Source organism: Euprymna scolopes, chromosome 28 (assembly GCF_053919585.1).
Source record: "Euprymna scolopes isolate OS-2025 chromosome 28, ASM5391958v1, whole genome shotgun sequence".
Classification (NCBI taxonomy): domain Eukaryota; kingdom Metazoa; phylum Mollusca; class Cephalopoda; order Sepiida; family Sepiolidae; genus Euprymna; species Euprymna scolopes.
The window spans coordinates 15,207,021-15,232,686 of record NC_136509.1 but is presented as its reverse complement, the minus strand read 5'-3'; the positions used below and the strand labels follow the sequence as shown (position 1 = coordinate 15,232,686).

General features: G+C 33.2%; 1 protein-coding gene across 7 annotated transcripts in view; it reads left to right on the top strand.

Annotated features, from left to right (window-relative positions):
* The window catches only part of LOC145249489 (uncharacterized), a 245,276-nt gene that overhangs the window by 123,209 nt on the left and 96,401 nt on the right, over positions 1-25,666 (top strand). For 4 of the 7 annotated variants that reach the window (XM_080111095.1, XM_080111097.1, XM_080111098.1 and 1 more), the window contains exon 1: positions 6,961-7,099. The exons of the other annotated variants lie outside the window; for them this stretch is intronic. The gene's annotated coding sequence lies outside the window, so the exon portion shown is untranslated. Of the gene's footprint in view, positions 1-6,960; positions 7,100-25,666 lie in introns of those variants that run through there. 7 annotated transcript variants of the gene reach the window in all.

Sequence of the window (25,666 nt, the reverse complement as noted above, 5' to 3'; positions counted from 1 at the left end):
GAAATCTCATTTTAACGTTTAAAAAAACAACTTTATTTGTTATCTTTGTTAGTAGCGTGTGCACAAGAGAGCAACCAGTTATTAGGAGAGTTCAGTGTTCGTGCGCGCTTGTATTTGTAGTAGTCGTGAAAATAGTTCCTGATGTGGAGACGAAGATTAGATATAAGTCAGGCCTGTTGAAGGAGAAAGAAAAAGGTGTTCAGTGTATACGTGGTAGGAGCGAGCGTCCGATAGTAGAGACAGAGCAAAGGGTTAGTGTCTCGTAGTAGGAAAGAGTACGTGTGTGAAGCGCACGTGGAAACATGTCGGCTTGTTGTACTCACATTGAGCTGGGGCCAAAAGCCCCAAGTGAGGCCGGGCCAGGAGGAAAAAGAAAAAGGGTTTGCCAGTTTCGCCTTTTATGTACTTGGTCACGTGATTGAGAGCTGGTTTGTGATTGGACAAGCCAGGGAGAAAATGGATTTCAAATCTCGAGCCGCGAGAATTAACTCCTGCTGTTTTTGTTGCAAGTTCATCTGCTACAATAACCATTGCTTTTAAAAAATGTTATTATAAAAAAAAAAAAACGCTTTCTGACAAAAATAATAAACGTGAAACATCTATATATATATAAAAGACAAAACGGCCGCGCGCGTTTTTGTACATCCAGCAATGCCGGGGTTCTGGAGGGGGTACTATTCTTTAGAACTTTTCATATACTCCCTAGATAATAATATCTACGATTTGCAAAGGGACGGCTTATCTACATTTATTTACATTGACTTTTATAAAATTTACACAATTCCTTCCTCCCGAGTGTTTGTTCGGCTCTTTCATATAAAAGTGAAATTGAATCGAAAGTGAAAGCAGCTTCTCGGCTTTTCGTTCCGGGACATTCAGAAAGCAGTTAGCTTTGATCAATCTGAGGAAAACCCTTCATATCAGACAATTGCTATTCATTTCGACACTCCCTTTTTGTGAGGAGCTGGTTTTCTCCCAACATCGTGAGGAAACAAATAAATGAAACGGCGGAAAGCTGAACTGGCCTCCAGCCAACATTTATTTCTGCAATTCAACTTTTTGATTGGCATCACTAAATTGCAACGCTTTTCACTTCCTATGTCTCCCTAGCGTAGCAGTAAATTGTCACGTTTTCTTTCACGTTCTTTTCCGCCTTCAGGTTTTCTTTTACACCAACAAACACCCGGGCAACGCCGGGTAACCCCGTTAGTTTTTATATAAAAAAGAAATAATAAACTAATAACGTTAATGAAATTTAATGAATTAAAAAGAAAAATAATGAAGTTAAAACATTCATCATAAGTTCACCGTCGAGGTTAAACGTTTGTTATGTTTATTAAGTCCCGATATCGAAAACTAAAGATATCTACAAAAATATGAATAATACTGTGAAAATTTTTATTCATTATTAAGAGAATAGATTGGAAAAAACCTCATGTTAAAATTATTTCTTTAACAGATTTTAAAACAAAAAAATTTTCAATTTTCTGACCAAAAATTCAATTTTTTTAGATTTTTATAAGAACATATAATCAAAAGAAAAATATTCTAACATTCTTTTTATTTGATGTATTCCGTCTTAATAACGACATTTGCAACATCCCCAACGCCATCTCTCGCTTTAATTGGATCAACCAGCGCTTTCCAGGAGTCCAATATTTAACACTTCGAGTACTTTTTCTTGCTTTGAAAGAATACAAAATTTATTTCGCAATCTAGTGAGTATGATCTTTCTCTTCTCTTCTCTAAATCCCTTTTCTCACAAAAATTCAAGTTTCAGGTCTTTCACTACTTTATGCTTCATGGTGGGTGTTTGTCTGGACTCTAAATCACATCTCTCACTTCTTGCAAAAACATTTACAGAAAAACTTGTCTTGCTACAACCACTGTGAAAACTTTCCTGCCTTTCTTTTGTATACCTAGAACCAAACCAAATTTCCCTTCTGTGGAACACAATATCGGAAGGCTGCTTCCCAACTGACTACAACATAGTCTTTTCAAGTCCAACTTTAACAAATACCTGTCACACCGTCCACTTATGTTATTAGATTTTCTCCATTGTATCCCTCGTCTCCAATTCTATTATAGTATTTGACATCATCCAACTAACAATCTCATTACCTTTAGCCTCGAGTGGTTTTTGGCGTTGATAAGTAGTAACGTATTAGTTTAAAAAATTATCAGTCGTTTTAGCAAAATACAAACCTGGAAATTATTCATAGTTGTACAACTAATAATCCGATTAGCCTCAAATTTTGGTACATTTGAAGGTTAGTACTTTATAAAAATCATATGGATTTTGATTAGTGGCACCATTTATGTCAGGTTTTGGACTTATTGATGTGTTAAGTGGTGATTCATTACTAAAAAAAAGGGTGCTTATTCAGATTGGCACTTATAGTGATAAACAAAAACGAAGAAATACCTTTTTATTGTATCTATTTGTCACAGAATGAAGTCTTATATTCCAAAAAACTACAAAAATTGATGAAGTAGTTTTGCTATTTTTTACCGATAAGTGACAGACGAGGCTGTGTTTTTCTAGAGAACATAATAAGGGGGAAGTAATCAATGATTAGTTTCATTAGGGTTGTCTGCTCTTGTACACCAATTCGTTGATTGCAATATGGACGCTTTTTTCACCCTCGTCGAAACAGAATAAAAAATTAAATTTTGGTAAATTAAGTCTAAAAACAACACATATAAAAGAATTGGTTTTTGCATCAGAAAATAGTCACAAATTTTTTTCGATTCCGATACCCCAAAAGATCTGATTTTTCCAGTTTCCAATTCCGATAATCATCCCAACGCTACAAACTCAGACAATAAGCCAACATCCCATTCCTGTTTTGGTTAGAAGATGTCTCGAGAATAGTTAGCCTTTTTGTTTGATTTAAATGACTCTTACGCTTTTCCTCTTCTCGTGAGCGTTCCTTTTTTTTTTTTTTTTTTTTTTTTTTAACTTCGGACACTCCGAAATATTTAACTTTAAATGTGTGTGTGTGTGTGTGTGTGTGTGTGTGTGTAACATTTATAAAATCATATGAAAATAAAAACAAAACAATCATTTAATACACACACAAAAAAAAAACAAAGCAAAAAAAAACAAACTCAAGTACTTTTTCCTCTCAAATACTTTTATGTGGTTCAGGGAGGGGGTTAAAGGCTGACATATTTGTTGAAATAAAACGGATAATATTGCCTGCTAACACGATTTCTTTTAATAACAGGACACAGAATTCATTATTATTCTTAGAATTTTGAGCAAGAGGATGGGGGACTTCAGTATGTATTCTGATGCCGCACTTTAGCTTTCTTGTCCTCTGTCAATAAATCAATCAATAAATCAATCAATAAATCAATCAATAAATCAATCAATAAAGGTTTCATCACTCAATGAGGAACTCCTTCCTGGACTTTGTCCCAAGCTATCCGCTGCCACGTGGGATCCATGTGTTGTATCAGGTCGTCCCTCCATCTCGTTCTTGGTCTTCCCTTTGTTCTCTTATGTTCACGAGGTGTCCATTCCGCTGTCCTGATGGACCATCTGTTGTCATGTCGTCTGGCTACCTGCCCTGCCCATCTGTGTGTGGATGTTTCGTCAATGAAGGATAAATCCTTTTAGACTGAGAATTCAATCTTTTGAAATGACCCACAGACAGATTTTTTTTTTTTAATCGGAATCGGGAATCAGAAGAATTCAATATTTTGTGGCACTTGTAAGCATTGGGTCCTCAAGAAATGCAGTTACTGGTAGATTAAAATAGGATAACGAGTTTATGTGTATAGGAAGCAAAAGATAATCAAGATGGATGAGAAGTCAGATGTGGATAAAGTATATTTGGATGACGAGAAGTTTCGATTGCAAGAGTTAGGAGAGAATTGAGTAATGTAACATGGCATGGATGCGCGGATATAAATGCATGCGAAATGACATCACCGGTAAAGAGAAAAAAAGACTATATAAAAAAGAGAAAGAGAATGATCACTTAAGAGACATGGAGCATAGAACGAGATAACGTTCAAGATCACGTGAGAGACGTGGAGAACGTTGTAGATCACGTGGGTGACGTCAATGAGGAAATAAATGTCGTTGTTACAAAGAAAAAGCGAGCTGAAGTTGTTTTCTACTGTTTGTCTCCTTTGCAACTGAGGCATACAACGTGTTGGTTCCTAGACAACATTACAGTAAGTTTGGAGAAATTCTGCCTTTTCTAACCAGCAGAGTGTTACAACTGGCGACCAAAGAAAGAGTCTATACATAATGTGATGGTGTATGGAAGTGATACTAGCTAGTGAGGGTTGAAGACATACGTTGCATGGAAACAAATAATAAGAGAACGATATATGGTGTGTAATGTGAGTCTTAAAGACATACTTCGATCTGATGATCTCAAAAGGAGATTAAATCTATCTGGACACTACAAGGAGATGTATGCAGAACAGGAGACTCTGATGATATGGTCACATTGAAAGAATGGATGAAAGTTTGGGATTAGTTGATGTAACAGGATTAATGCTCAGGAGAAGGACAAGAAAAACGTGGGAGGAGGTTATATAAAAAATGGGCTTGAAAAAAAGAGGTATATAAATAAAGCTCAGGCCAAAGATAGATAAGTTTTGAAGTCAATTTCTAAAAGCCGTCCAACACAGGTCAGCATGTTAACCAGTTTCTCCCGCTCTTTATCCGTATCAAAATCAAAATGCAAATTGCGTGAACAAAATTTCTTTTTTAGGACAACTTGCCTATGGAACTCTCTTCCACTGGCCTGCTTTCCAACTGACTACAATATGGTCGTCTTCAAGTCCAATGTAAACGAGCTTTGTTGATTTGTCCCCTTAAATAATCATATTATACCCCATTTTCACCACTAACAGTTACTACACTGTTGTCCCGGTGGCTTGTGTGCACTCATTAACTCTTATCCTCGAGTGGCCTTCAGGCCTTGATAAGTGGTCATACTCTTGTAAAATAAATAAATAAAACATTAACGGTTGAATATAATTATGACTTTCCAAACACATGAGTATTTGAAGTTCTCTCTCTCTCTCTCTCTCTCTCTCTCTCAACTGATATAACAATGATATTGAAATCAGCTATGTAGAATAATTCTTAATCTTTTAGTAGTGGTTAATTTTTCTTGCTTAATTTTTTTTTTTCTTAATTTGGACGCCCGGGGTCACTGCTCTGTTATTCAAACCGTTTCAACGCCACTGATGTAGAAATTCTTAAATAATCACCTTGGAAGAAAAATCAGCTATGGAAAATAATTTTTATTCTTTTAGTAGTCGTTAATTTTTTTCACTTGATTTTATTTTTGCTTCAAGATTTACCTTAAAAGTTTTCTCGTTCTTTCCTTTATAAATTTTTCTTGTTGTTTCACTGACGTTTTGTTTCATTCTTTTATTAGAATCAGATTCACTTGTACTGAAGCTAAAAAAATGTGTGGTCATAGAACATAGAAATTCTTACAGAACAAATTTGAAAATAATGGATCCCGGGCAACGCCGAACTGGTACAGCTAGTTTGATTGGAAAAATAAGTTGTGTATCAATTACATACTAAACTTTCAGCCAAAATCTTTGTTTTTTAAAATCGACTTGTGTAATTTTTAGGTAAGCTTTTAGAACTGTCGTCTGTAATTTTCATGTAAATTGCTCCGGGCCCCTACCGAATTGATGTTTTCCAGGGAAACGTATATACTCACCGGATATTTTTAAGTTACAGACTTGAAATTGTGTATAAAGGGTATTCAGACCTATGAAAAACTTTTTAATCGGTTTTCATCCGGAAAAAAGGGCTTTTACGGCGTCAAAATTGAAAAATTGTTACATGTGGGGGGGGTCGGATTTTTATATGTTTCAACTGAAACCTGACAGCTTCTATATGTTAAGTATAAGTTCTTTTGAAAACACATTTTAGGGATTATGTCAAGGTGGCCTAATCGTTATCGTATCTGACTCACTGTCTTTAGGTTTTGGTTTCGATCTCAGGTCCCGTATATTTTTTTACTTACTTACAAGAAGCGAACTGTTTAGAAAGAAAAAACATAATACTCGCATGCACATATCTCAGTATTTCTGCTTATAATATATAAGAATCCTGCATTAATTAAAATATAATATCTATGCGTATTTTACGACTGGACAACGCCGGGCGGCCTGCTAATATATCTATAAAAGTGAGAATGCGTTTGTGTGTGCGAGGATATTTCTTAACCTATATACGCAACGAATTTTTTATCTACAGATTTGAAATTTGGTATATAGGGTATTCAGACATGTGGAAAACTTTTTAATTGGATTTCATCTGGAAAAAAGGGCTTCTAAAGGGTCAAAATTTAAAAATTGGTACTTGGGGCGTAATCGGATTTTTATCTGTTTGTCAACTGTTTCACGAATGCGCATGCGTGAATGTTTCACATGGTAGATTATTTATGTTAAGAATAAGTAGGTTTGAAAACACTTTTTTAAAATCGTGGCAAGCTGGCCTAATTGTTATCTTACTTGACTCACTGTCTGTAGGTTTCGGTTCTGATCTCAGCTCGAGTATGTTTTTACTTACAAGAAGTGAACTGCATAGAAAAAAACATAACGCTCGCATGCACATGTCTCAGTTTCTGTGTGAATTAAAATATAATATTTTTGCGTATTTTATGATCGGGCAACGCCGGTCGGCCTGTCTGCTAGTATTAAAATAAGATTAAAAATTAGTTTGCTTTCTAAGTTGCTGTAAAAAAGATGCATTCGTTTGAACATCTAAAATGGCAATTATAACTTGTTTTATTATTTGATGCTTATTATTTAATAATGAGAAGTTTCTTTTTAAAAAAATTGAATACAAATTTTCGAAAGGAGATCCGGAACATGTTGTATACGTCCGTGATATTTTTGTACGTGTTTGTATGCCAATGGATGCAATTGAAAATTCACATGTTATCTTTGATGGGATGAAACAATCTATTTCACTGTACACTCCTCTTGCTGGAGAGAAAAAGGAAATCCTGTATCAGGCGGACATTTTGTAGTTTTAGTTTGAGACCGTTTCTTTTCTGTTTCTGTTGGGGAAAAATATCAGTGACGATGTTTGATCCAATTTGTAAGTTTTTAATTTTTGTTTTCTTTTGTTATTATTTTTATTAATTTATTTTATTTTTTTATTAAATTTCATGTTTCCCATTTAAATCCAAAATCTATAAAAAATATCTTTTGTTATCTTCAATTCAGGAGAGTTCCGATATTAAAAAATTGTCTGTTTTTTTTTTTCGCCATCTTCTATTTCATTTTTCTATTTTTTATATGATTTATAAATGTTTTCTTAAAAAGTTATTTCATAAAATTTTCCGTAAAATAATTGCTTTTTTTATAATTTCTAGTTTTCCATCTATGAAACGTAATTTATAAATGCAAATCCTAATTTCATCCTGCAAATTCATTTTTAATAAAAAATATATTTTATAGTTTTGTATCAAGCGAACATTTTTAAATTTTCTATTTTTCAAAATTGTATAATTTTATTTCTGCATTTCTAAATTATTTTATATAAAATTTTTCTAAATTTTATAAAAAATAATTTAGAAATGCAGAAATAAAAGTAAAAAAAAAAAAACGATCACTTCATAAAAAACTGTAAAATATATTTTTATTAAAATTTTCCTTTATTGTCGTAATGTTTCTTCTGAATTTTGATTTTCATATTTTTTTGTTACTTTTGGCATTTTTTTATGAATAATACAATTTTAATCTTTTGATATCTTGGTACTTGCACAGTTTAGTCAATACATTAAAAAATGAAAATATCGAAAAAAGTTTAAATTGTATGTATCCGTTATGGGAAGTTCGAAAAAAAATTCACTTAATTTCATCAAGTAGTTTTTTTTTTTGTTTTGTTTTTTTGTTTTTTACAGCGGAAAAACATGTTTTTATGAGAACGCGTTGAAGGCGGCCATTTTGGATTTAAAATAAAAAATTTGTTTGAATTTTAGAAATACCAAAGGGAGATAACTCCAGTTAAAGCGCTGACACCCCTCCTCCCCATCTCTAATACTAGCTTTTCTTCCTAAAAATCGAACATTTTGCTCGGTATCATAGCAAATTGTTTTTTTGCTGTAAAAAATAAAAACAAACTACTTGATGAAATTAAGTGAAATTTTTTTTCAGAGAACTTCGTCCAATAACGGATACATACAATTTAAACTTTTTTCGATATTTTCATTTTTTCATGTCTTGATTAAACTGTTCAAGTACCGATATCTTTTATAAATAATCCAATTTCAATTTTTCGGTATCTTTTATAAACAATCTTTCGACATCTTTTATAAACAATCCACTTTTAATCTTTCGGCATCTTTTACAGGTAAAATCCATTGAGTGCGTAAGCTGTGTACGCATTATAAATGTTTCTTTTCTGTTTCTTATGTTATACATTAGTACATTAGGAGTCATTTCGAGTTAAATTTTTATTTACTGCATCTATCTGAACTAGAGAAAATCACGATTTAAATGTGTATGTCTCGTCTAAATAACTAACGATGACTATCTAATATGGCCGACCAGACGGGTGATCAAAAAGTCAGATCAAGCGTACCGGAAAAGGAAATGAGACCAAATTGACAACTGGCCTTTTTGTTTTTTGTTTGTTTTTTTTTACTTGAACTTAAGTATAACGTTATAATTAAAAAGAAACATATAAAAACATGCATGGGTATGATGAAAATACTATACCAAAATGTCGAAGCAATCAGTCCAGTGATTATTGAGATTAACGGTTAGTAACAAACATACATTTACATTTTTATTTATATATAGATACAAGGTTAAGTTATAATGCTTTTAGCATTTGTCTAATCGTATGCAAATACAGGGTGGAACAATAAAAATATCGTCCTAAAAAAAAAAAACTACATTTTATTTTAAAACATTTATTGAAAAAATTAATTCAAGTAACTTGATTATGTAGTTTTTTTTTTTTTTTTTTTTTTTTTTTACATAGACGTCACCACTTATCAAGGCCGATAGGCCACTCAAGGATAAGGGTTAAAGAGTGTAGACTAGTCAAAAGGACAATATAGTAATCGATAGTAATGGAAGTTCGGTAAATTTGTTAACCTAAGTGGAACGGCTCATCAGAAACTTGTTCACGTTGGACTTGAAGACAACCATATTATAGACAGCTGGAAAGCAGGAAAACGGAAGACAATTCCACAGGCATGCAGTTCTAAGTAGAGATGACATCTATTCAATGTAGCCGCCTTCAGTCTCAATCACTGCCTCGATGCAGGTCCGGAACTGAGAGCATGCCTTTTCCACAAGCACTGGCAAGAACTTGGCGAATACTCAGCAGATGATGGCAATCAGGCTGGCTTTGGTATTGTTGGAGGTCATGTTAGTGATGTTCTTGACGTATAACCAAACGAAGTAGTCCAGCGGATTCAAGTCGGGGGAGGAGGGGAGGCCAGTGAGAGAAGAGCACTCCTTCTGAAGCCAAGCCTAGTTCTCTCTGAACTTATAGGCCAGCACCAAGTTCTGCTGTCACACCCAAGATGTGCCAGCAGCCATCTGATTGCACCAGGAGATCACCACACACTTCAGCACATCCAAGTATACTTAGGTATTGACTTTCTAGCCGACTTCAAAGATGTGAGGTGGCATGATGTGGCCCTCACTTGAAACCTCACCAAGATCATAACCATGGCCGGAAACTTCATGGAGCTATGCCCTCAAGCATTGGACCGTCTAGATTTGCATTTGGAGGGTGCTGTCAATATACAATATATCTTGCTACCAACCAGAAGGCACTCCAAGGGTTCCGGCTCCTTATAGGTCAGTTAATAACAGCTCTCAGACACTGCACAGATTACCGCTTTCATTATTGTTTTAAAATCATTAAAACAAAAGAATTGACTAATGATATGTGCCAGGAAATCATAGCTAGGCATAAAGATGAAAAGGAGTACAGGAAAATAGCTTCAGAACTAAATTTGATGGTGAGTACAGTTGGGGCTGTCGTGAGAATGTGGAAAACAACGGGTGGTAATACTAAAAATCTTCTAGGAAGTGCTCAACCATGTAAATTAAATGATGTTACTGTTCATTACATTGCTCGTAACGTTACATTGCTTGTAACGTTACATTGCTCGTAATGTTACATTGCTCGTAACGTGAAGAAAGAACCATTTCTGACTTTTTTTAGAAATTCAGAAAGATTTGCAGAAAGTCAGTATTGAAGTAAGCAAGGATGTAATAAAAAGATCAGTGAATCGCACAGGCCTGTATTCTAGATCAGCGAGAAAGTCTCCATTGTTGAGTTCTAGACATGTGAAAGATCGTTTGAAATTTGTTTATAAATATCAATGTGAATCGGATGACTTCTATAAGAAGGTTATTTGGTCAGTTGAAACAAATATTGAGCTTTTCAGAAGAAATATTCGCACTCGTTTATGAAGGAAAAAAAAGCACAGAATTTAAACTAATACCATTCCCACTGTAAAATTTAGAGGTGGAAGTGTAATGTTTTGGAGCTGCTTTTTTGAGTTGGAGGAATGGAAATCATAGAAAAGAAACTGAATGCAGTAAAATAAGATTTTGTCAACACATCTGCTCAAGAGTGTGAGATTTCTCTCACAAGGTTTTTGCCCCTGGCAGAATGGAAGAAAACCAAACAGAAATTACAACAAGATCACCATAAAACTTCAACGCAAATTTTATTAAAGTAAAAAAAGGTCCATGTTACAAAAGATGTGTCACTTTCAGCTATCTGCCATTTTGGGCTGGTAACATTCCCGAAGGGAATAATAGTTCATCTTCGATAAAGGCTGGGTTGAAATTCCCGCTGACGAAGAAATGCGCAGGTTGGAGATGTAGAGGCATCTTCCTAGTTGGATGCTGCTAGCTGGGCATACACGAGGAGTCCTTGTAGAATCAGTCCAATGGCAGACAAGGCAGGTCAAACCGTAGACCTTAATTTCGTTTTGACAGGCATTAAATTGTAGCACAAACGTGAAAATATAAATTCGCCCTACTTAAGGGCATTGGTAATTGCAATGATAATGTTCCGCTCCACATTTGGGCATTAAAACGTCTCGAAGCAACAAATAATTTCCGCTGCCTCGATTCGAGTGAGAATCCATATGTGTCCAATGCTGCATCTTCTCAGATTCTAATCTGAAAAGGGAATTTGGCACCAAAGAACATTCTCGGCAGTTAGTTATAACATGCAATTTGATTGGTTAAAATAAATCCGTGAGTGGAGAAACCATCCAATAAAAAGCTTGCTTATCTCTGCAGAATTTCTTACAAGTGATAGATATAGTATTGGATCGTGACTTTATCTTCCAGCAAAACAATGATTCCAAGAACAAGGCTAAAAATACTATGAAATGATTTAAGGATAAAGGGATTAGTGTTCTACATTGACCTAGCCAGTCACCCAACCTAAATCCTATCGGAAATTTTTGAAATTTGAAGTTAAGGGTGCTAGCAAGAGATGTCAAGAATATCAAGGAATTGAAGAAACTTTGCAAAGAAAAATGGATGAAACTACTAGCAAGTGCTTTAAGATAATAGTAGGCAATCACAAAAAGCGTTTGGAGGCAGAACAGAGGATATACAACTAAATATTAGTAAACGTGTTGAATATTTTTGAATATGATTTTTTGTTAATAAATATTTGTTAACTAAGTATGTCTTCATTTCTGTTCTATTTTAAGATAATATTTGTTAAAGATTGAGTGTAAATTTCATTCACATTAACTGGATATTTTTTTAGAAATATGAAAAAAAAAACAATGCAATAAATACTTTTGCTATTCACTATATATATATATATATATATATATATATATATATATATATAATCACCCGCTACTTAATTGGCTAAAAATGCGAAGCTCGTTGTTTTTTTTGTTTACAAACAGGCGGTTTGAGCACTGTAAGAGTGGTGGTGGATGTCTATTTAAATAGATATTCCGACGAGTTATTTGCGGGCATCCCTTCTGTGGTCGAGTGGAAGAACTGCCGACTGTCAACACGACGGTTCTAGGTTCAATCTTTGGCTTGGGAGAGATGCTAGTCTAGCGGCATTGATGAGTTGTGATACAACGAAACAGGACTGTATATTGATGACATATATATATATATATATATATATATATATATATATATATATATATATATATATATATATATGTGTGTATATATAAACCTTGATATTTTATAAAACATAAATCCATACATGGCTTTTGGTCTGGGATCAGAGCATAGCATCTTTTCTGTCCTCGGTTGGAATGTCCTTCTTGACTGGGGCGATTTTTTTTTCTAATCCAGAGTACCGGTTTTAAGAAAGCTGGAATACCCCTACATAAAAAAACAATCTTGTGTTTAACTTTGTCCTCATTGGAAAGCAAGTAAATATGGGCAAACCCATACTTGCTAAAATAAAATCAAACAACAGGATGCTGTTGATTTAGCCAAACTTAGACGATTAGCAGGAGACCATTCCTTGAATGTGTTCTACATCTGGTCAAGTGAGATAGTGAATGCAATTGAAATCATTTACGGAATTCATGAAAAAAAAATTAATGAAAAAAAATTATGAAAAACAAAATTATGAAAAAAAAATTCATGAAAAAAAAAATATGAAAACAAAAATTCATGAAAAAAAAATTTATGAAAAAAAAAATTCATGAAAAAAAATTCATGAAAAAAATTATGAAAAAAAAAATTATGAAAAAAAAATTCATAAAAAAAAATTATGAAAAAAAAATTATGAAAACAAAAATTCATGAAAAAAAAATTCATGAAAAAAAAAATTCATGAAAAAAAAAATTCATGAAAGCAAAAAACAATCCAAAAAACAAATGTTTGAAAAAAATCTTGATTTATTTTTTGTAATTTATTCAGACTACTATTCTCATTTTGGATGTTATTCTCACAACGTTTCGGTCGGTATAACCACCGACCTTCTTCAGGTGCGTCTTGTCAAACTCAGTAATCTATACAGAATTGGAATCTTTATTTTATACTGGCATGGGTTGGTCGGCTTTTAGAAATTGACTCTCAAACGAACCTATTTCTGACCAGGTCTTTATTTAACCCTTGTTCTTTTAAATCATTCCTTATTATTTCCTCCTATGTTTACTTGGCTTTTCCCTGCCAAGCTTAGATCTGATGACATCAGAGGAAGTTTAAATATGGACAGTATAAGGAGACTTCTTTGCTTTGATCGCATTGAAAGTATAGACGAGATTGCTTGGCTTAGTAGATGTTGTACAGTTGATTTAACATGGTTGATTGATAGAAGGTCAAGTAAAATATGGAAGAAAATAATGAACTTGAGATAAAAAAAAAAAAGAGATAAATTAGCTTCGTTTTTAAATCAATTTATGATGATGGTGGTGGTGGTGGTGAAAGAATGGACGAGAGTACTTGAGTTAGTAGATGTAGAACAGTTGAGGTAGCAGGGTCAGTTGGTAAAGAAAGGTCAAGAAGAACGTTGGAGGAAGTGAGAAGGATGAACTTGACAGAAAGAGGAATAAATAAAGACCTGACCAGAGTTTAGAAGTCCATTTCTAAATGCAGGTAAAACTGATGATGATGATGTTGCTGTTGTTTTTCTGGAGGAGGGAAGGAAGAAGAGGAGGAGCAACATTCATTTCATTTCGAATGAATCATATGTGCTATTATTGGCATTTGTTTCTGTTGTAGACCCTTGCTAGGGGTCACAAATGAAAGAAACCACACGTAATGTAAAGTGTATAAAGATAATATGTATTTATCATAAAGAATACAGGAGCTACTAAAGTAGTATTTTTTTAAATCAATTTTCACCCCAAAAAAGTGCCACTTTGAAGAAACTATCTTCTTCAGCCTCCCTTATTATATCTTCCAAACTCACTGGTACTTCCTTGATCGTATTACATAGTATTTTGTGTATAGTCCTGTTCACTTTGTAGTGACGCTATTACTGTGTCTTCCAGTGGTTCTCTTGATTTCAGGATTAATCGCGACAATCCGTCTGCATGAGTTAATTTCGCAGATGTAAGAAACTCCATACTGAAATCGTAATACAGTAGAATGGTTCCCCATCTTTGCAGTCTGTTGGCTGTGCAAGTTGGCAGACCATTTTTAGAGCCAAAGATGGTTATAAGCGGCTTATGGTCAGTTTGTAATTTAAATTTATGACCGTGTAAAAATCGGTGGAATTTTGTACCCCCAAATATGATCCCCAGTGCTTCCTTTTCGATTTGGGAGTAATTCTTCTCGGCAGGCAGTAAAGTTCTTGACGCATGGGCGATCGGCTTAGTGGACCCATCAGGCATCTTGTGTAGAATGCATGCCCCGATCCCACAATAATCTCTTGTTTCGGATTGAAATGAGTCCGGGATAAATCTGACGTTAATACATGTTATGTTTTAATTTCTTAAATGCTGCCTGGCACTCAGGCGTCCAATCTCATTTTTTTTTTTTGTCATTTTTTAATAGTACATTCAATAGCGCACACAATTCATGCATGTTCTTAATGAACGTTTGATAATAGTTTGCGAGCCCTAAAAAATTCTGCAGTGTAGTTACATTATGAGGTTCTAGCATGTGTTTTATAGCTGTGGACCTTCAGGATTGGTTGGGTTTCCTCCCGTCCTTATCTATTATATGACCCAGGTATTTGATTCGTTCCAAAAAAAATTTTGCATTCTTCAATGTGAAGCCGTATTCTTTTATTCTGTCAAACACTTGAAATACATGATCTCTATGTTGTTCAACATTTGGACTACGCATAAGAATATTGTCCAGATAGCCTATTGCGAAATTCAAACCGTGTGGTTCACAGTCTTACAAAATATTGTTTGGGGGAATATTTTTATATAAAACAATCCCAGCCAAATAAAATTGCTCAATATACAAGATAGAGCAAATTAAAAAGTGTAGATTTTATATTTAAATTTTTTTTTTTCAGTATAAAATTTTCAAAACTAAAATTTATTATATAAACAAGGAATACACAACATTTAAATTTCTTTCTTTAATCCATGGATTTTCGATGTAAGGCTCATCTCCTCAGGTAAAAGTCATTAGCAAAATATTTATTATGGATAGATAAAATTTTGCTATTTAGCACATACATTGGATTAAAGATTAAAAATCTTTCAAAGAAACATAGAAAAGGATAACAGGAAGATTGAATAATAAAAAGGATATGTAATTCAGGCATCCGATTTGAGTGCTGCCCTGAGAATAGAAATGAATGTTGTTTTTATGTTCTAAACTGGTTAAAGATTCCAACATTGAAGGTAAAATTCAATTTTGTTGAATCCAGTATCCAGAATGAAAGGCAAAGTTCCTGAGCAAATGTAGAATCTTTGGGGGTGATAAATTCCTTTTTTTTTTTTTTTTTTTTTTTTTTTTTGGTATTATAAAGTCAGTAGAAAAAGTTCTTTTACATGGTAAAATCCATTTTTTTTTTTAATAGAGGCTGGAACAATAAGCAAAAAAAATAAATAAATAAATAAAAAATAAATAATAAATAAAAGATAAAAAAATAAATAATAAAAAATAAATAAAAATAAATAAAAATAAAATATAAATAAATAAAAAATACATAAAAAATTTAAAAAAATAAAGAAATAAAATAAATAAAAAATAAAAATAAAAAAAGAGCTTACTGTGTTTTAGAGTTTTTTAATTTCCACTCTTAGAAATATAACAGCTTTCACCTTTTTAACGTCCAATTATCCTGCATTTTTTTTTATTTGCCTCCCCACGAGGGCAGAGTTAGAACACAAGGTCGATTTTTTATTTGGGAGAGAAACCAGTTCCCCAAAAAGGGGCACTCTGGTTAGTAACAAAAATAAAAAAAATGTATCAGTCATGAAGGATTTCTCCAATTATCCTGAATTTATCATGACTATTTTTGTTAGTTGGAGCATTTAAATGGACCAATTGGATTTTACCGTATAAAAATAGAACTGAAAAAAAAAAAAAATGTACGTATAAACCTTACAATAGCAAAGAGAATTAATCCATTTTTAGAAGCACGGAGGAAATGAAATTCCAAAGATGAGGTTAGAAAGAACGACCACGTGCGGATTTTTTTTTATTTTTAATAAACAAATATTTATTTAAAGTTTGAAATTTTCGGCTTTTTTCTTTCTTTTTTTTTTACATAGGCATCACCACTTATCAAGGCCAAGAGGCCACTCGAGGATAAGGGTTAAAGAGTGTAAAGTAGAAATTGGACATAGTAATCGTAAGTAATGGAAATTCGGTAAATTTGTTAACTTATATGGAACGGCTCTTCAAGAACTTGTTTACGGCTTATAACGAAGCTTTCATCTGGAATATTTTTAAAAACAGTACATTTTCTTTTTCTTACTTGCCATGGTGTCGTTTGGCACAGTTTATTTGTCGAAGATGGTGATTGTGTATTGTCCAGTCCAGTGGGGAGGCACCCGTTCCTGCGTAATGTATAGCAAAGAGAAGTAATCCTCTTTTTAGAAGCATGGGGAAAATTAAATTCAAAACATGAGGACGTGCTGATCACACTTCTTTTTTTAAATAAACAAATACTCACTTAAAGGTTCATATATATATATATATATATATATATATATATATATATATATATATACTAGCAGGCTGCCTGGCGGGCATTGCCCGATCGTAAATTATGCTTGAATGTAATATTTTAATTCATGCTGATTTCGTATTTATTATTAGAGAGCCAATCCTCTGTTGATTATTATATTGTACCCAATACATAGTAGCGTCCAACCCACACCCGTGCCGGCGTGGCTCAGTTGTAAAATATACTTAAATATGATATTTTAATTCATACAGATTTCGTATACATTATTACAGAGCTAATTCTCTATTGAATATTATATTGTACCTAATATATAGTAGTGATTTCAAAAGATATAAAAAAAAAATGACTTGGGTGCCATCAGCTAGAATCGAAACAAAAGCAGTTAGCATTGCACCTTTGATTGCTACCATTTAAATATTGACAGATACATAAGACAGTTTAAATTAAGCGAATTCAAGCTATAAATGTATTTTTGCACATGTGCTGAACTAATAGATTTTATTGACTTACTCCTAGTAAGGTCAACTTTTTTTTTTCAATTTTAATCCATTAGCAACTATTTTTATTGACTAAAAACCAATTCGAATTTGTTCCTCGGATTCAAATTGCTTATATATCAAGTTAAAAGTCTGTAGAAGAAAAATTAGGAGAGGAGTTTGGTATAGACTGTTACACACGCACACAGACAAGGTCACTTATATATATATATATATATAAATTCACGTGTGCTACACAATTATGCAAAATATAGAAAATATGCATCAACAAGGTCACTTATATATATATAAATTCACGTGTACCTGCTAGAACTGTTTAATGCTAAATGCTACACAATTATGCAAAATGTAGAAAATATGCATCAACAAAATTGAGTGTAAAATTTAAATGAAACCAACTATTTCATCAGAAATCATAAAAACTGAATAATTAATTAATGAACGTTCGTTTTCCAAAGGAATATGCAAATTAGAAAAAACTCGCAAATCAGGCATCCCGATGCAACCCATAATATTCGGCAGTGCCACACACAAGATCGCATGAGTCATAGCCAATATTCTAACGCCACTAATGGGTACTATCAGCACCTCCCACATAAAGAACGCTGGAGATTTACTCCACAAAATAAAAAACATTAATGTACAAAACAAAGCTATACACAGCTTAGATATAACATTATTATATACTAATGTCCCCATCAAAAACAAATGCTTAAATTTACTCCATGCACACCTAAAAAAATCAACCATTTCCTCAGGATACCTTTACTAAAATTATTATACTTATAACTGACACAACTTATTTTCAATTCAAGAATAATTTCTACAAACAAAATGTCAGTATCTTTATGAGTAACCCTCTTAGTGGAGGACTAGCCTGCTTATTCTTAGCATTCCTAAAATCTGGCTCTTACCTCCAAACTCAGAATAATTCAGATATATTGACATTTTAATTTTTCTGCTTGAAAACATGCACATAAAGAATATTAAAAACAAATTAGACACAGTCGAACCGTCTATAAAATTTACCTATGAAACAGAAAACCATCATTCAATACCATTTCTAGACATACTTATAATAAAACCCATAGATTCTACAGACACCATAATAAAAACAGGCATGATAATTTGTTTCTTGGAATTTGCCGTTTAGAATATCTGTTCGAAGAGTTCAAATACATTACAAAGAGGATTAGATAAAGTGTTCCATTCGAAATTCTGTGCCGATCCTCAAGTTCTACAGAAAAATACTCGAGTTCTACAGGATACACCTGAAGAAGGACGGAGATTACATCGGCTGAAACGTTGTGAAAATAACACTTAATGTGTAATTCAAATAATACAGATTATCATTTTCTCATATAAAAAGTTTTGACACATAATTATTTCTGTCTTGATTAAATTAATTTTATCAAATTTAAACAGCATCTTTATTTTCTTTTTGTTAAAAAATAAAGAAATATAATGTCTATGCAATAAATATATTTTGGGCATTCCAATAGAAAATTTTTTTAAAATAAATATTTCGCCTTTTAGAAAAGTTTGACCTGTGAGTGATTTTATGCTAAGCCAGTTCCTAGCATAATTGACACATAATATATATACATGATGACAAAAAAAGACGGGCCCCAACTCTAATTAGGCCTCCCGTTTCTTAGTGTTTTGTCCGAATGAAATGAAACTTTGGTCATAACTAGTTTATTATATCCAATACATCACATTAAAACATTAGGGTCTTTGGCCTTTTTTTCTCCGTTGACTGTAAAATGCTCAGAAAAAGAAGTGAATGTTCTGTTTTTTTTTGTTTGTTTTTTTTTTGGGGGGGAGGGTCACTCTGTGTGTGTGTGTGTATATATATAATATATATATATATATATATATATATATATTAGTGTTGAGAAGATTAATCGGAATCGGGAATTGGAAAAATCGGAACTTTTGGTGGCATGGAATCGTTATCAGAATTGGAAAAATGTGTGCCTATTTTCCGATGCCAAAAACGATTCCTTTATTTTTTGTTATTTGATTTTGTTTGAAAAAAAAATCTTCCGCTGCTGGTAGTAATAATAAAATCATAAATATTTATTCATTTTAAACTACCAGCAAAGCTAAAAGCTATAAATCACCCCCCCCAGTGTGTTTTTTTTTATGTTCTGAGAAAACATATGCACATTTAACATGTGTTTTTACTGTAATCCTAACAAAATAACAACTTTATAGTTAATGTTTAGAGATTTATAAAGAATCGGAATCTGTAATTGTATTGGAATCGGGAATTTATCACGGAATCAGTAATTGTATCGTATCGGAAAAAATATTGGAATCATCCCATCACTAATATATGTATATATATATATATATATATAAACACCAACAGGCTCCTTCAGTCTTTGACAGAATATGGATACTCACGTAGGGGTGCCTGCGCATGAAATTTTTGTCACAGAAGATGCACAATCTCCAACCACGCCTCTCCTGAGTCGATATTGTTAAATATCAGTGGCAAGTGAAGTGTACGTACAGGACGAATGGAAACAAATGCCGAGATAAGCGGAGAGCACATACAGCACCTGGAATTCCCAAATGGTCATCCATCTGGTAATCTGTGTCAATTATGCTAGCGACTGGTTTATATATTTTATTTATTTTTTTTTTACATGGGGGTCACCACTTATCAAGGCCCAGGGGCCACTCAGGGATAAGGGTTATTGCGTGTACAGTAATCAATGAGATAGTATTGTAGTAATCATTAGTATTGGAGATTTGATAGTGTCTTACTTAAGGGGGCGGTTTGTCAGGAATTTGTTTATGTTGGACTTGAAGACATCTAAGTTGTAGTCAGGTGGGAAACAGGCAAACGGAAGAGAGTTCCACAGTCGTGCACTTCTGAGAAAGAAGCTCTGCTCATGGAATCTACGTTTGGATTTAGGCACAGATAAAGAGTGGGGAAAATTATTGACAGTAGTTTCAGACAGACGGGTGTTTCTCGTGAAAGATTGGCGAGGGGGGGGGGCGAGAGATTGGAGCTCAGACGAGCGCTTGCAATGGAAATAACGTGATTTAATTATCATTTCTAAGTTTTCAAAGCCAGTTTTGGTTTAGACAATTTTAGGTTGTTTTTATTAAAAATTATATATCTACATACAGATATGTTATTTATCTGTTTATTTCTTTCCACAGTCAAGCAACGTTGCAGCTCACAATAGCCATGAAAGCCAACAAACCGGAAGTTCAAGACTCGAGTTTCGCCCTCATTTAGACTCATCAGTTGAAAACATCCAAACTCGGGAATCTAAACCCGAATATCTTGCACGTGAGGCGAGTACTCTGCCACAAGTGTCAACTGATGAGTCTGAATGAGGGCGAAACTCGAATCTTGAACTTCCGGTTTGTTGGCTTTCATGGCTCTTGTGCTGCGACGTTGCTTGACTGTGGAAATAATTATATCATTTCTCAATGTTCTAAAGTTCTTAGACGTGTATATATATATATATATATATATATATATATATATATATATATATATATATGATTACTTCATTTAATCACATAAATTAATATGCAAAGATATAATTTTATGCGTAAATATATCAGTATTTACTTCAACAGTGCTCAATACATAGGTAGAGCTAGGTACTAAATTATGCAAATATATATGGCAATCAAGTTACATAGAATATTCTGCGTTTCATTCTTGTGAGAATTCGTCAGGCTTACATGTATATAAACACAAAATCTTTTAATAAAAACAACCTAAAACTGTGCTTTTGTTTCTTTGAAAACTTGACGATGATAATTAAAGCACATAATAATTAAATATGAAACAATAAAAAAGAAAATAATAACAAAATTTTTTTAAAAAGTGACCAACATAACAATAACTGAAATAACATAAAGAACAAAAATATAATTGCTAGAAATAGTAATGACACAAAATCCTAATAGAAATAAAAACAATTGTAACTGCAGAACTAATGCACTCTATTCGCTACAAAATAAATGCCTAACCAAAATCATCGTTTACTAGGTTACAATATTACGTAGGAATCACCTCCGTAACTTTTAAAAGCAGATATTACAACCACAGAAGTACAGAAGCACATGCAAGAACAATAAATGCTGAATAAAAATAACATTGGCAAACCACTACTGGGAGTTCAAAGATATTGGACGACTGCCGATAGTAGAGTGGAAAATAGTACAAGAAGCAAGTAGGTGTAAAAACAGATGACCCGTGTAGAGTATGTTTGAATGAGAAATTAGCTATCATAAACTTTAAAGAATTTAAAAATTTATTAAACTTCAGGAATGAAATAGTAAACGTATGTATACACAAAGTAGACTTTACCTTAGGAAAACAACACAAAAAAATCAAGAAATAATAATAACAACAATAATGAAAATAATAATCATCATTAATAAATAAACAAATACGTAAACAAATACACTATTATAAAATGTAAATGAGTAACTTATTATAACAGATTAAAAATTCCCAACATAAAGAAAAGAGAAACAAAACAAAACAAAAAACAGTTCAAGTGGACCCTTGTCTGAAAAACGTGTGCTACGATCAATGGGTGTGTAAATAACAAAGAATCAGATTGGCTGATTAACAACCCACGGAAATGTATAAAAACCTGAAGCAACATCGATTAGGAATCAGATATTCTCTGGAGTATTAGAATGATCCAACCATTTTTTTTTTTTGTCAGCAATTTTAGCAACAGATTTTATGTAAGTCTTCCATTTTAGGTCTTGTTTTTGTTGAGCCGTCGGGTTAGGGTTAAATAATGAAAGTCTACCCAATTTCCATTAGTATCGATCATCACGATGTTGTGTCACCAGCCACCTGACACCTATTAACCTTTATCCTCGAGTGGCCTTCGGATCTTGATAAACAGTGAGGACAATCTTAAATATTTACAGTTAAATAAATAGAACCATTGGGATATACATATAAGTAAAGGTTACTAAGCTATATCAGTAAAGCTAATCAATTAAAAACAGGTTCTTAAATTAACCGTGTAATTTCCACAGGCCCCGTTCGGGCACAATTTTTGTCATAAACTTAACCGCACCCAAGCAATTATCGTAAACAGCATGGTTTGATTGTGTATAGAACTACTTTCGACTGCAGCAGGTTTTAACCCAGAAATTCTACGAGCGAAGTTAAATGTACTTTTTATAAATGTCAGCACGCTTGTCCGCTTGGGTATCGAGCAACGTTACTAAGAGCTACTAAAGCAGTATAACAACCGCGTGTCATTATTGTAAATAAAATCCGATGCTAAATATAAAATAGAAAACACTAGCTGAAGTACCCAGCTATGACAGGAAATAGGTTGTTTTGTTTAAAACTAGCTGTATGTATTTGGCGTTGCCCGGGATGCACTGAAATCATTTTATCTTTTAATTGTTATTCGTTGGCACATTTTTAAAACTTTTACAAAAAAAAGAAATAAAATTTTAGTTGTAAAGGAAACGACTCTTTTTTTATATATATTCTTAAAAAATGAATTATTCCCCCTTGCTAATTAACAAAAATACGGTCACAATTAAAACATGTTTCTATTTTACCAGTTGTTCAAGTGGGACTACATATGTTTTTATTGAGTCCAAAAATTCAGACACAAAGTTAAAACACCGGAAGTGGGCTCAGTTTAACTAAAATATGGAACGGAAGACAATAAACATGAAGCGAAATACGAAACCGTATGGAAATAATTTATTTCAAAAAGTTATTTTAGTCTTAACACTTCTTGTGCTATCATGAAACAAAAAAAAATAATTTCGATTTCAGTTTTATAATTTAATTGAAAATATCTACTTTGTTTTATGATACTTTATTTATGACAAAAATTATATGATAAAATTTGTGAAAATTTTTAATTATTTTTATATTTTAAATGTTTAGAAAATTATTTATAGAAATGTAAACTATGAAAGTTTAAATTACTTTTTTTGAAATAAAATATTTCCATATGAATATATTTTAAATATTAAAAAATATTTATAGAAATGTAAAAAAATAAAAGTTTGTTATTTTTTTAATTGTTTAATGATAAAACAGGAAGTGATTCCATATGGTTTTGTTTTTCGTTTCATGTTTAGTCATTCCCGTTCCATATTTAACTAAACCGAGTCAACGTCTTAACTTTGTGTACTGAATTTTTGGATTTATTCTATATTTTTAGTCACGTGCAAGCGACTCTATAAGTCACTCCGTCGGTCGGTTGTTCTGTCGGTCGGTCTGTCGGTCTGTCTTGTGTGCTTAGCCTTTTTGGTTAAAATCAAAGGTCTGTTGTTAATAGATGCTGTTCTTAGCTTTTTAAGCTTTTCTTGGCCTTTTGGACAAGATCAAAGAGTAGTATCTTTTCTTACTACATGCTGTACTTATTGTGATATAAAATAGGGGATCACTTTTCTGTATTAATTGGATGTAAAATGATTATCCACTTTACAACCAGTCAGTCTCAAAGCCATTCCAGTTATTCTCCAGATCAGTCAAGTTGTTTTTGAAGGATTTCAGTTATTTTTTAAGCATTGAAGTCATTCTTAAGGTCATTCAATTCAGCCTTAAGTTCATTAAAGTCATTCTAAGTCATTTCAACCCATTTTTCGGTCATTTTAGTTTATCTTTAAGAATTTCATGTCAATCCTACATTCATGCATTCATTCATTACACAAGAGCACGCGACTAATGGCTATCGGCCTTGTTTTTAAATAAACTCTAATAAAGTGCATTATTATAGTGCAACAATAATAAAAAAAAAATTGCCAATCAAAGTTAAATTTTGATATGCCAGCTTAGATGCTATTTAGGTGCAACTTTTAAAATTTTATGAAATAGTGTTATATTTGAAACTAACTTTACCCAGCTGACGCTGTGATGAAGTCATTTTAGTTTTTAATTCTTATTTTTTTGCACATTTTTTAAAACATTTACAAAAAAAGAAAGAAAATTTTAGGAAGACAATTTTTTTTTAATATTCTCCAATAAAGTAATGTGCTATTCCTCTTGCTGATTCTCATATTATCAGTTACCTGGGCACGGTTACATAATTTAAAAAATAATTTGTAGTAAAGGATGGTAGTGCTTAGAGTGGCTGCTCTATCATCAGTTGTATAATATCGGAATGATCGTAGTGCCATGTTGCGCATGGAAAGGGTCCTTGCACTCATCTCCGGTGGGCATTCCCGAGGCCGCATTCCTGTGGATGAGGAGTCGGCTAATGCACATCCACTTTGTTCAGCATCCCTCACTCAAAACTTAAAAATGGCAGCTTAATCCAAAATAATGATCAAACACACACTTCAAACACTTCGCCTCCTCCCTGGATATCTTAGTGCTAAGTGAAACTAACTTGCACTCCGCCATCCCTTTTAACATATCTGGTTATCTTCCACTTTGTCATATGGACTCTGATTATTCATAAATGATCTCCCTGATAAAATTTTCTTTGAGTTAGGTATATTTGCTGACGATACCATGCTCTATAACAGACACGAGGGGAAAATGAATAAACACGTATCCAAAGTAATGGCGGAAAATCTAGAGGAAGACCTCCGGCCTGTGATGGGATGGGGACAAAAATGGTTGGTCACATTCAATGCTGCCAAGACTAAGCTCCTTTCCTTTAATAACTACAAGAGACCACTAACAACCATGGCTAATGAGACAGTACCTGAAAGTACTTCGTTCAAACTTCTCGGCTTAATGTTCACGGGGAGTACATTGCCAAGGCTGCTGCAAAGAAGGTGGGCTCTCTCCACCGTGCTAGAAAGTTACTTATGCCTGAGAGTATCCTGTACTGTACAAGACTACCGTTCACCCATGTATGGAGCATTGTTACCACATTTGGGCTGGTGCATCTGCTACTAGTCTCTCACTCCTGGACAGGGTTCAGACGGAAGTTACCAACCTAATCAGTCCCGCACTATCAGCTAGCTTTCAACCGCTGTTCAATCGACGAAATGTTGCTTCCCTCTGATTGTTTTACAAGTACTTCAATGGTAGATGCTCCGACAAACTGCAAGCCCTAGTATCACCTCGATGTAAATACCCCCGAAAAACCCGACATGAAGCAAAATTCCACCCCTAAATGTAATAAAGCCTTCTACTCTAATAGTTTCTTCCCTAGACTTCAGAATTCCCTTCCAGGTTCCTGTTTCCCTGACTTGCAGAAGTTCAAGTGTAATGTAAACAGACATCTTGCTGCTCAACTCCCTACATAGTACCCCTACAAATTATGTTCCAGATAGTAGCCCCCTACATCAAAGTGGGGCTGTGGCTTGTTTAGGGTCAAAATGCAATAACAAAAAAAAAATATTGGACAGCAATAACATATTGAAATTTGCTATTCAGAATCGAAGCTTTATATGTCAGCTTAAATGCTATTTAGGTTCAATTGTTAAAACACCATCAGATACCTTTTTATGTTATAAATCATTATTATATATATTATTATATATATAATTTTATTATTATTATATAAATTATTATTATGTTATAATAGAAGAAGAGGAAAAAAGGGAAACTTGGTGGCTGTTGGTCTGCAACCGAATCTACATCATGTTTCTCAGA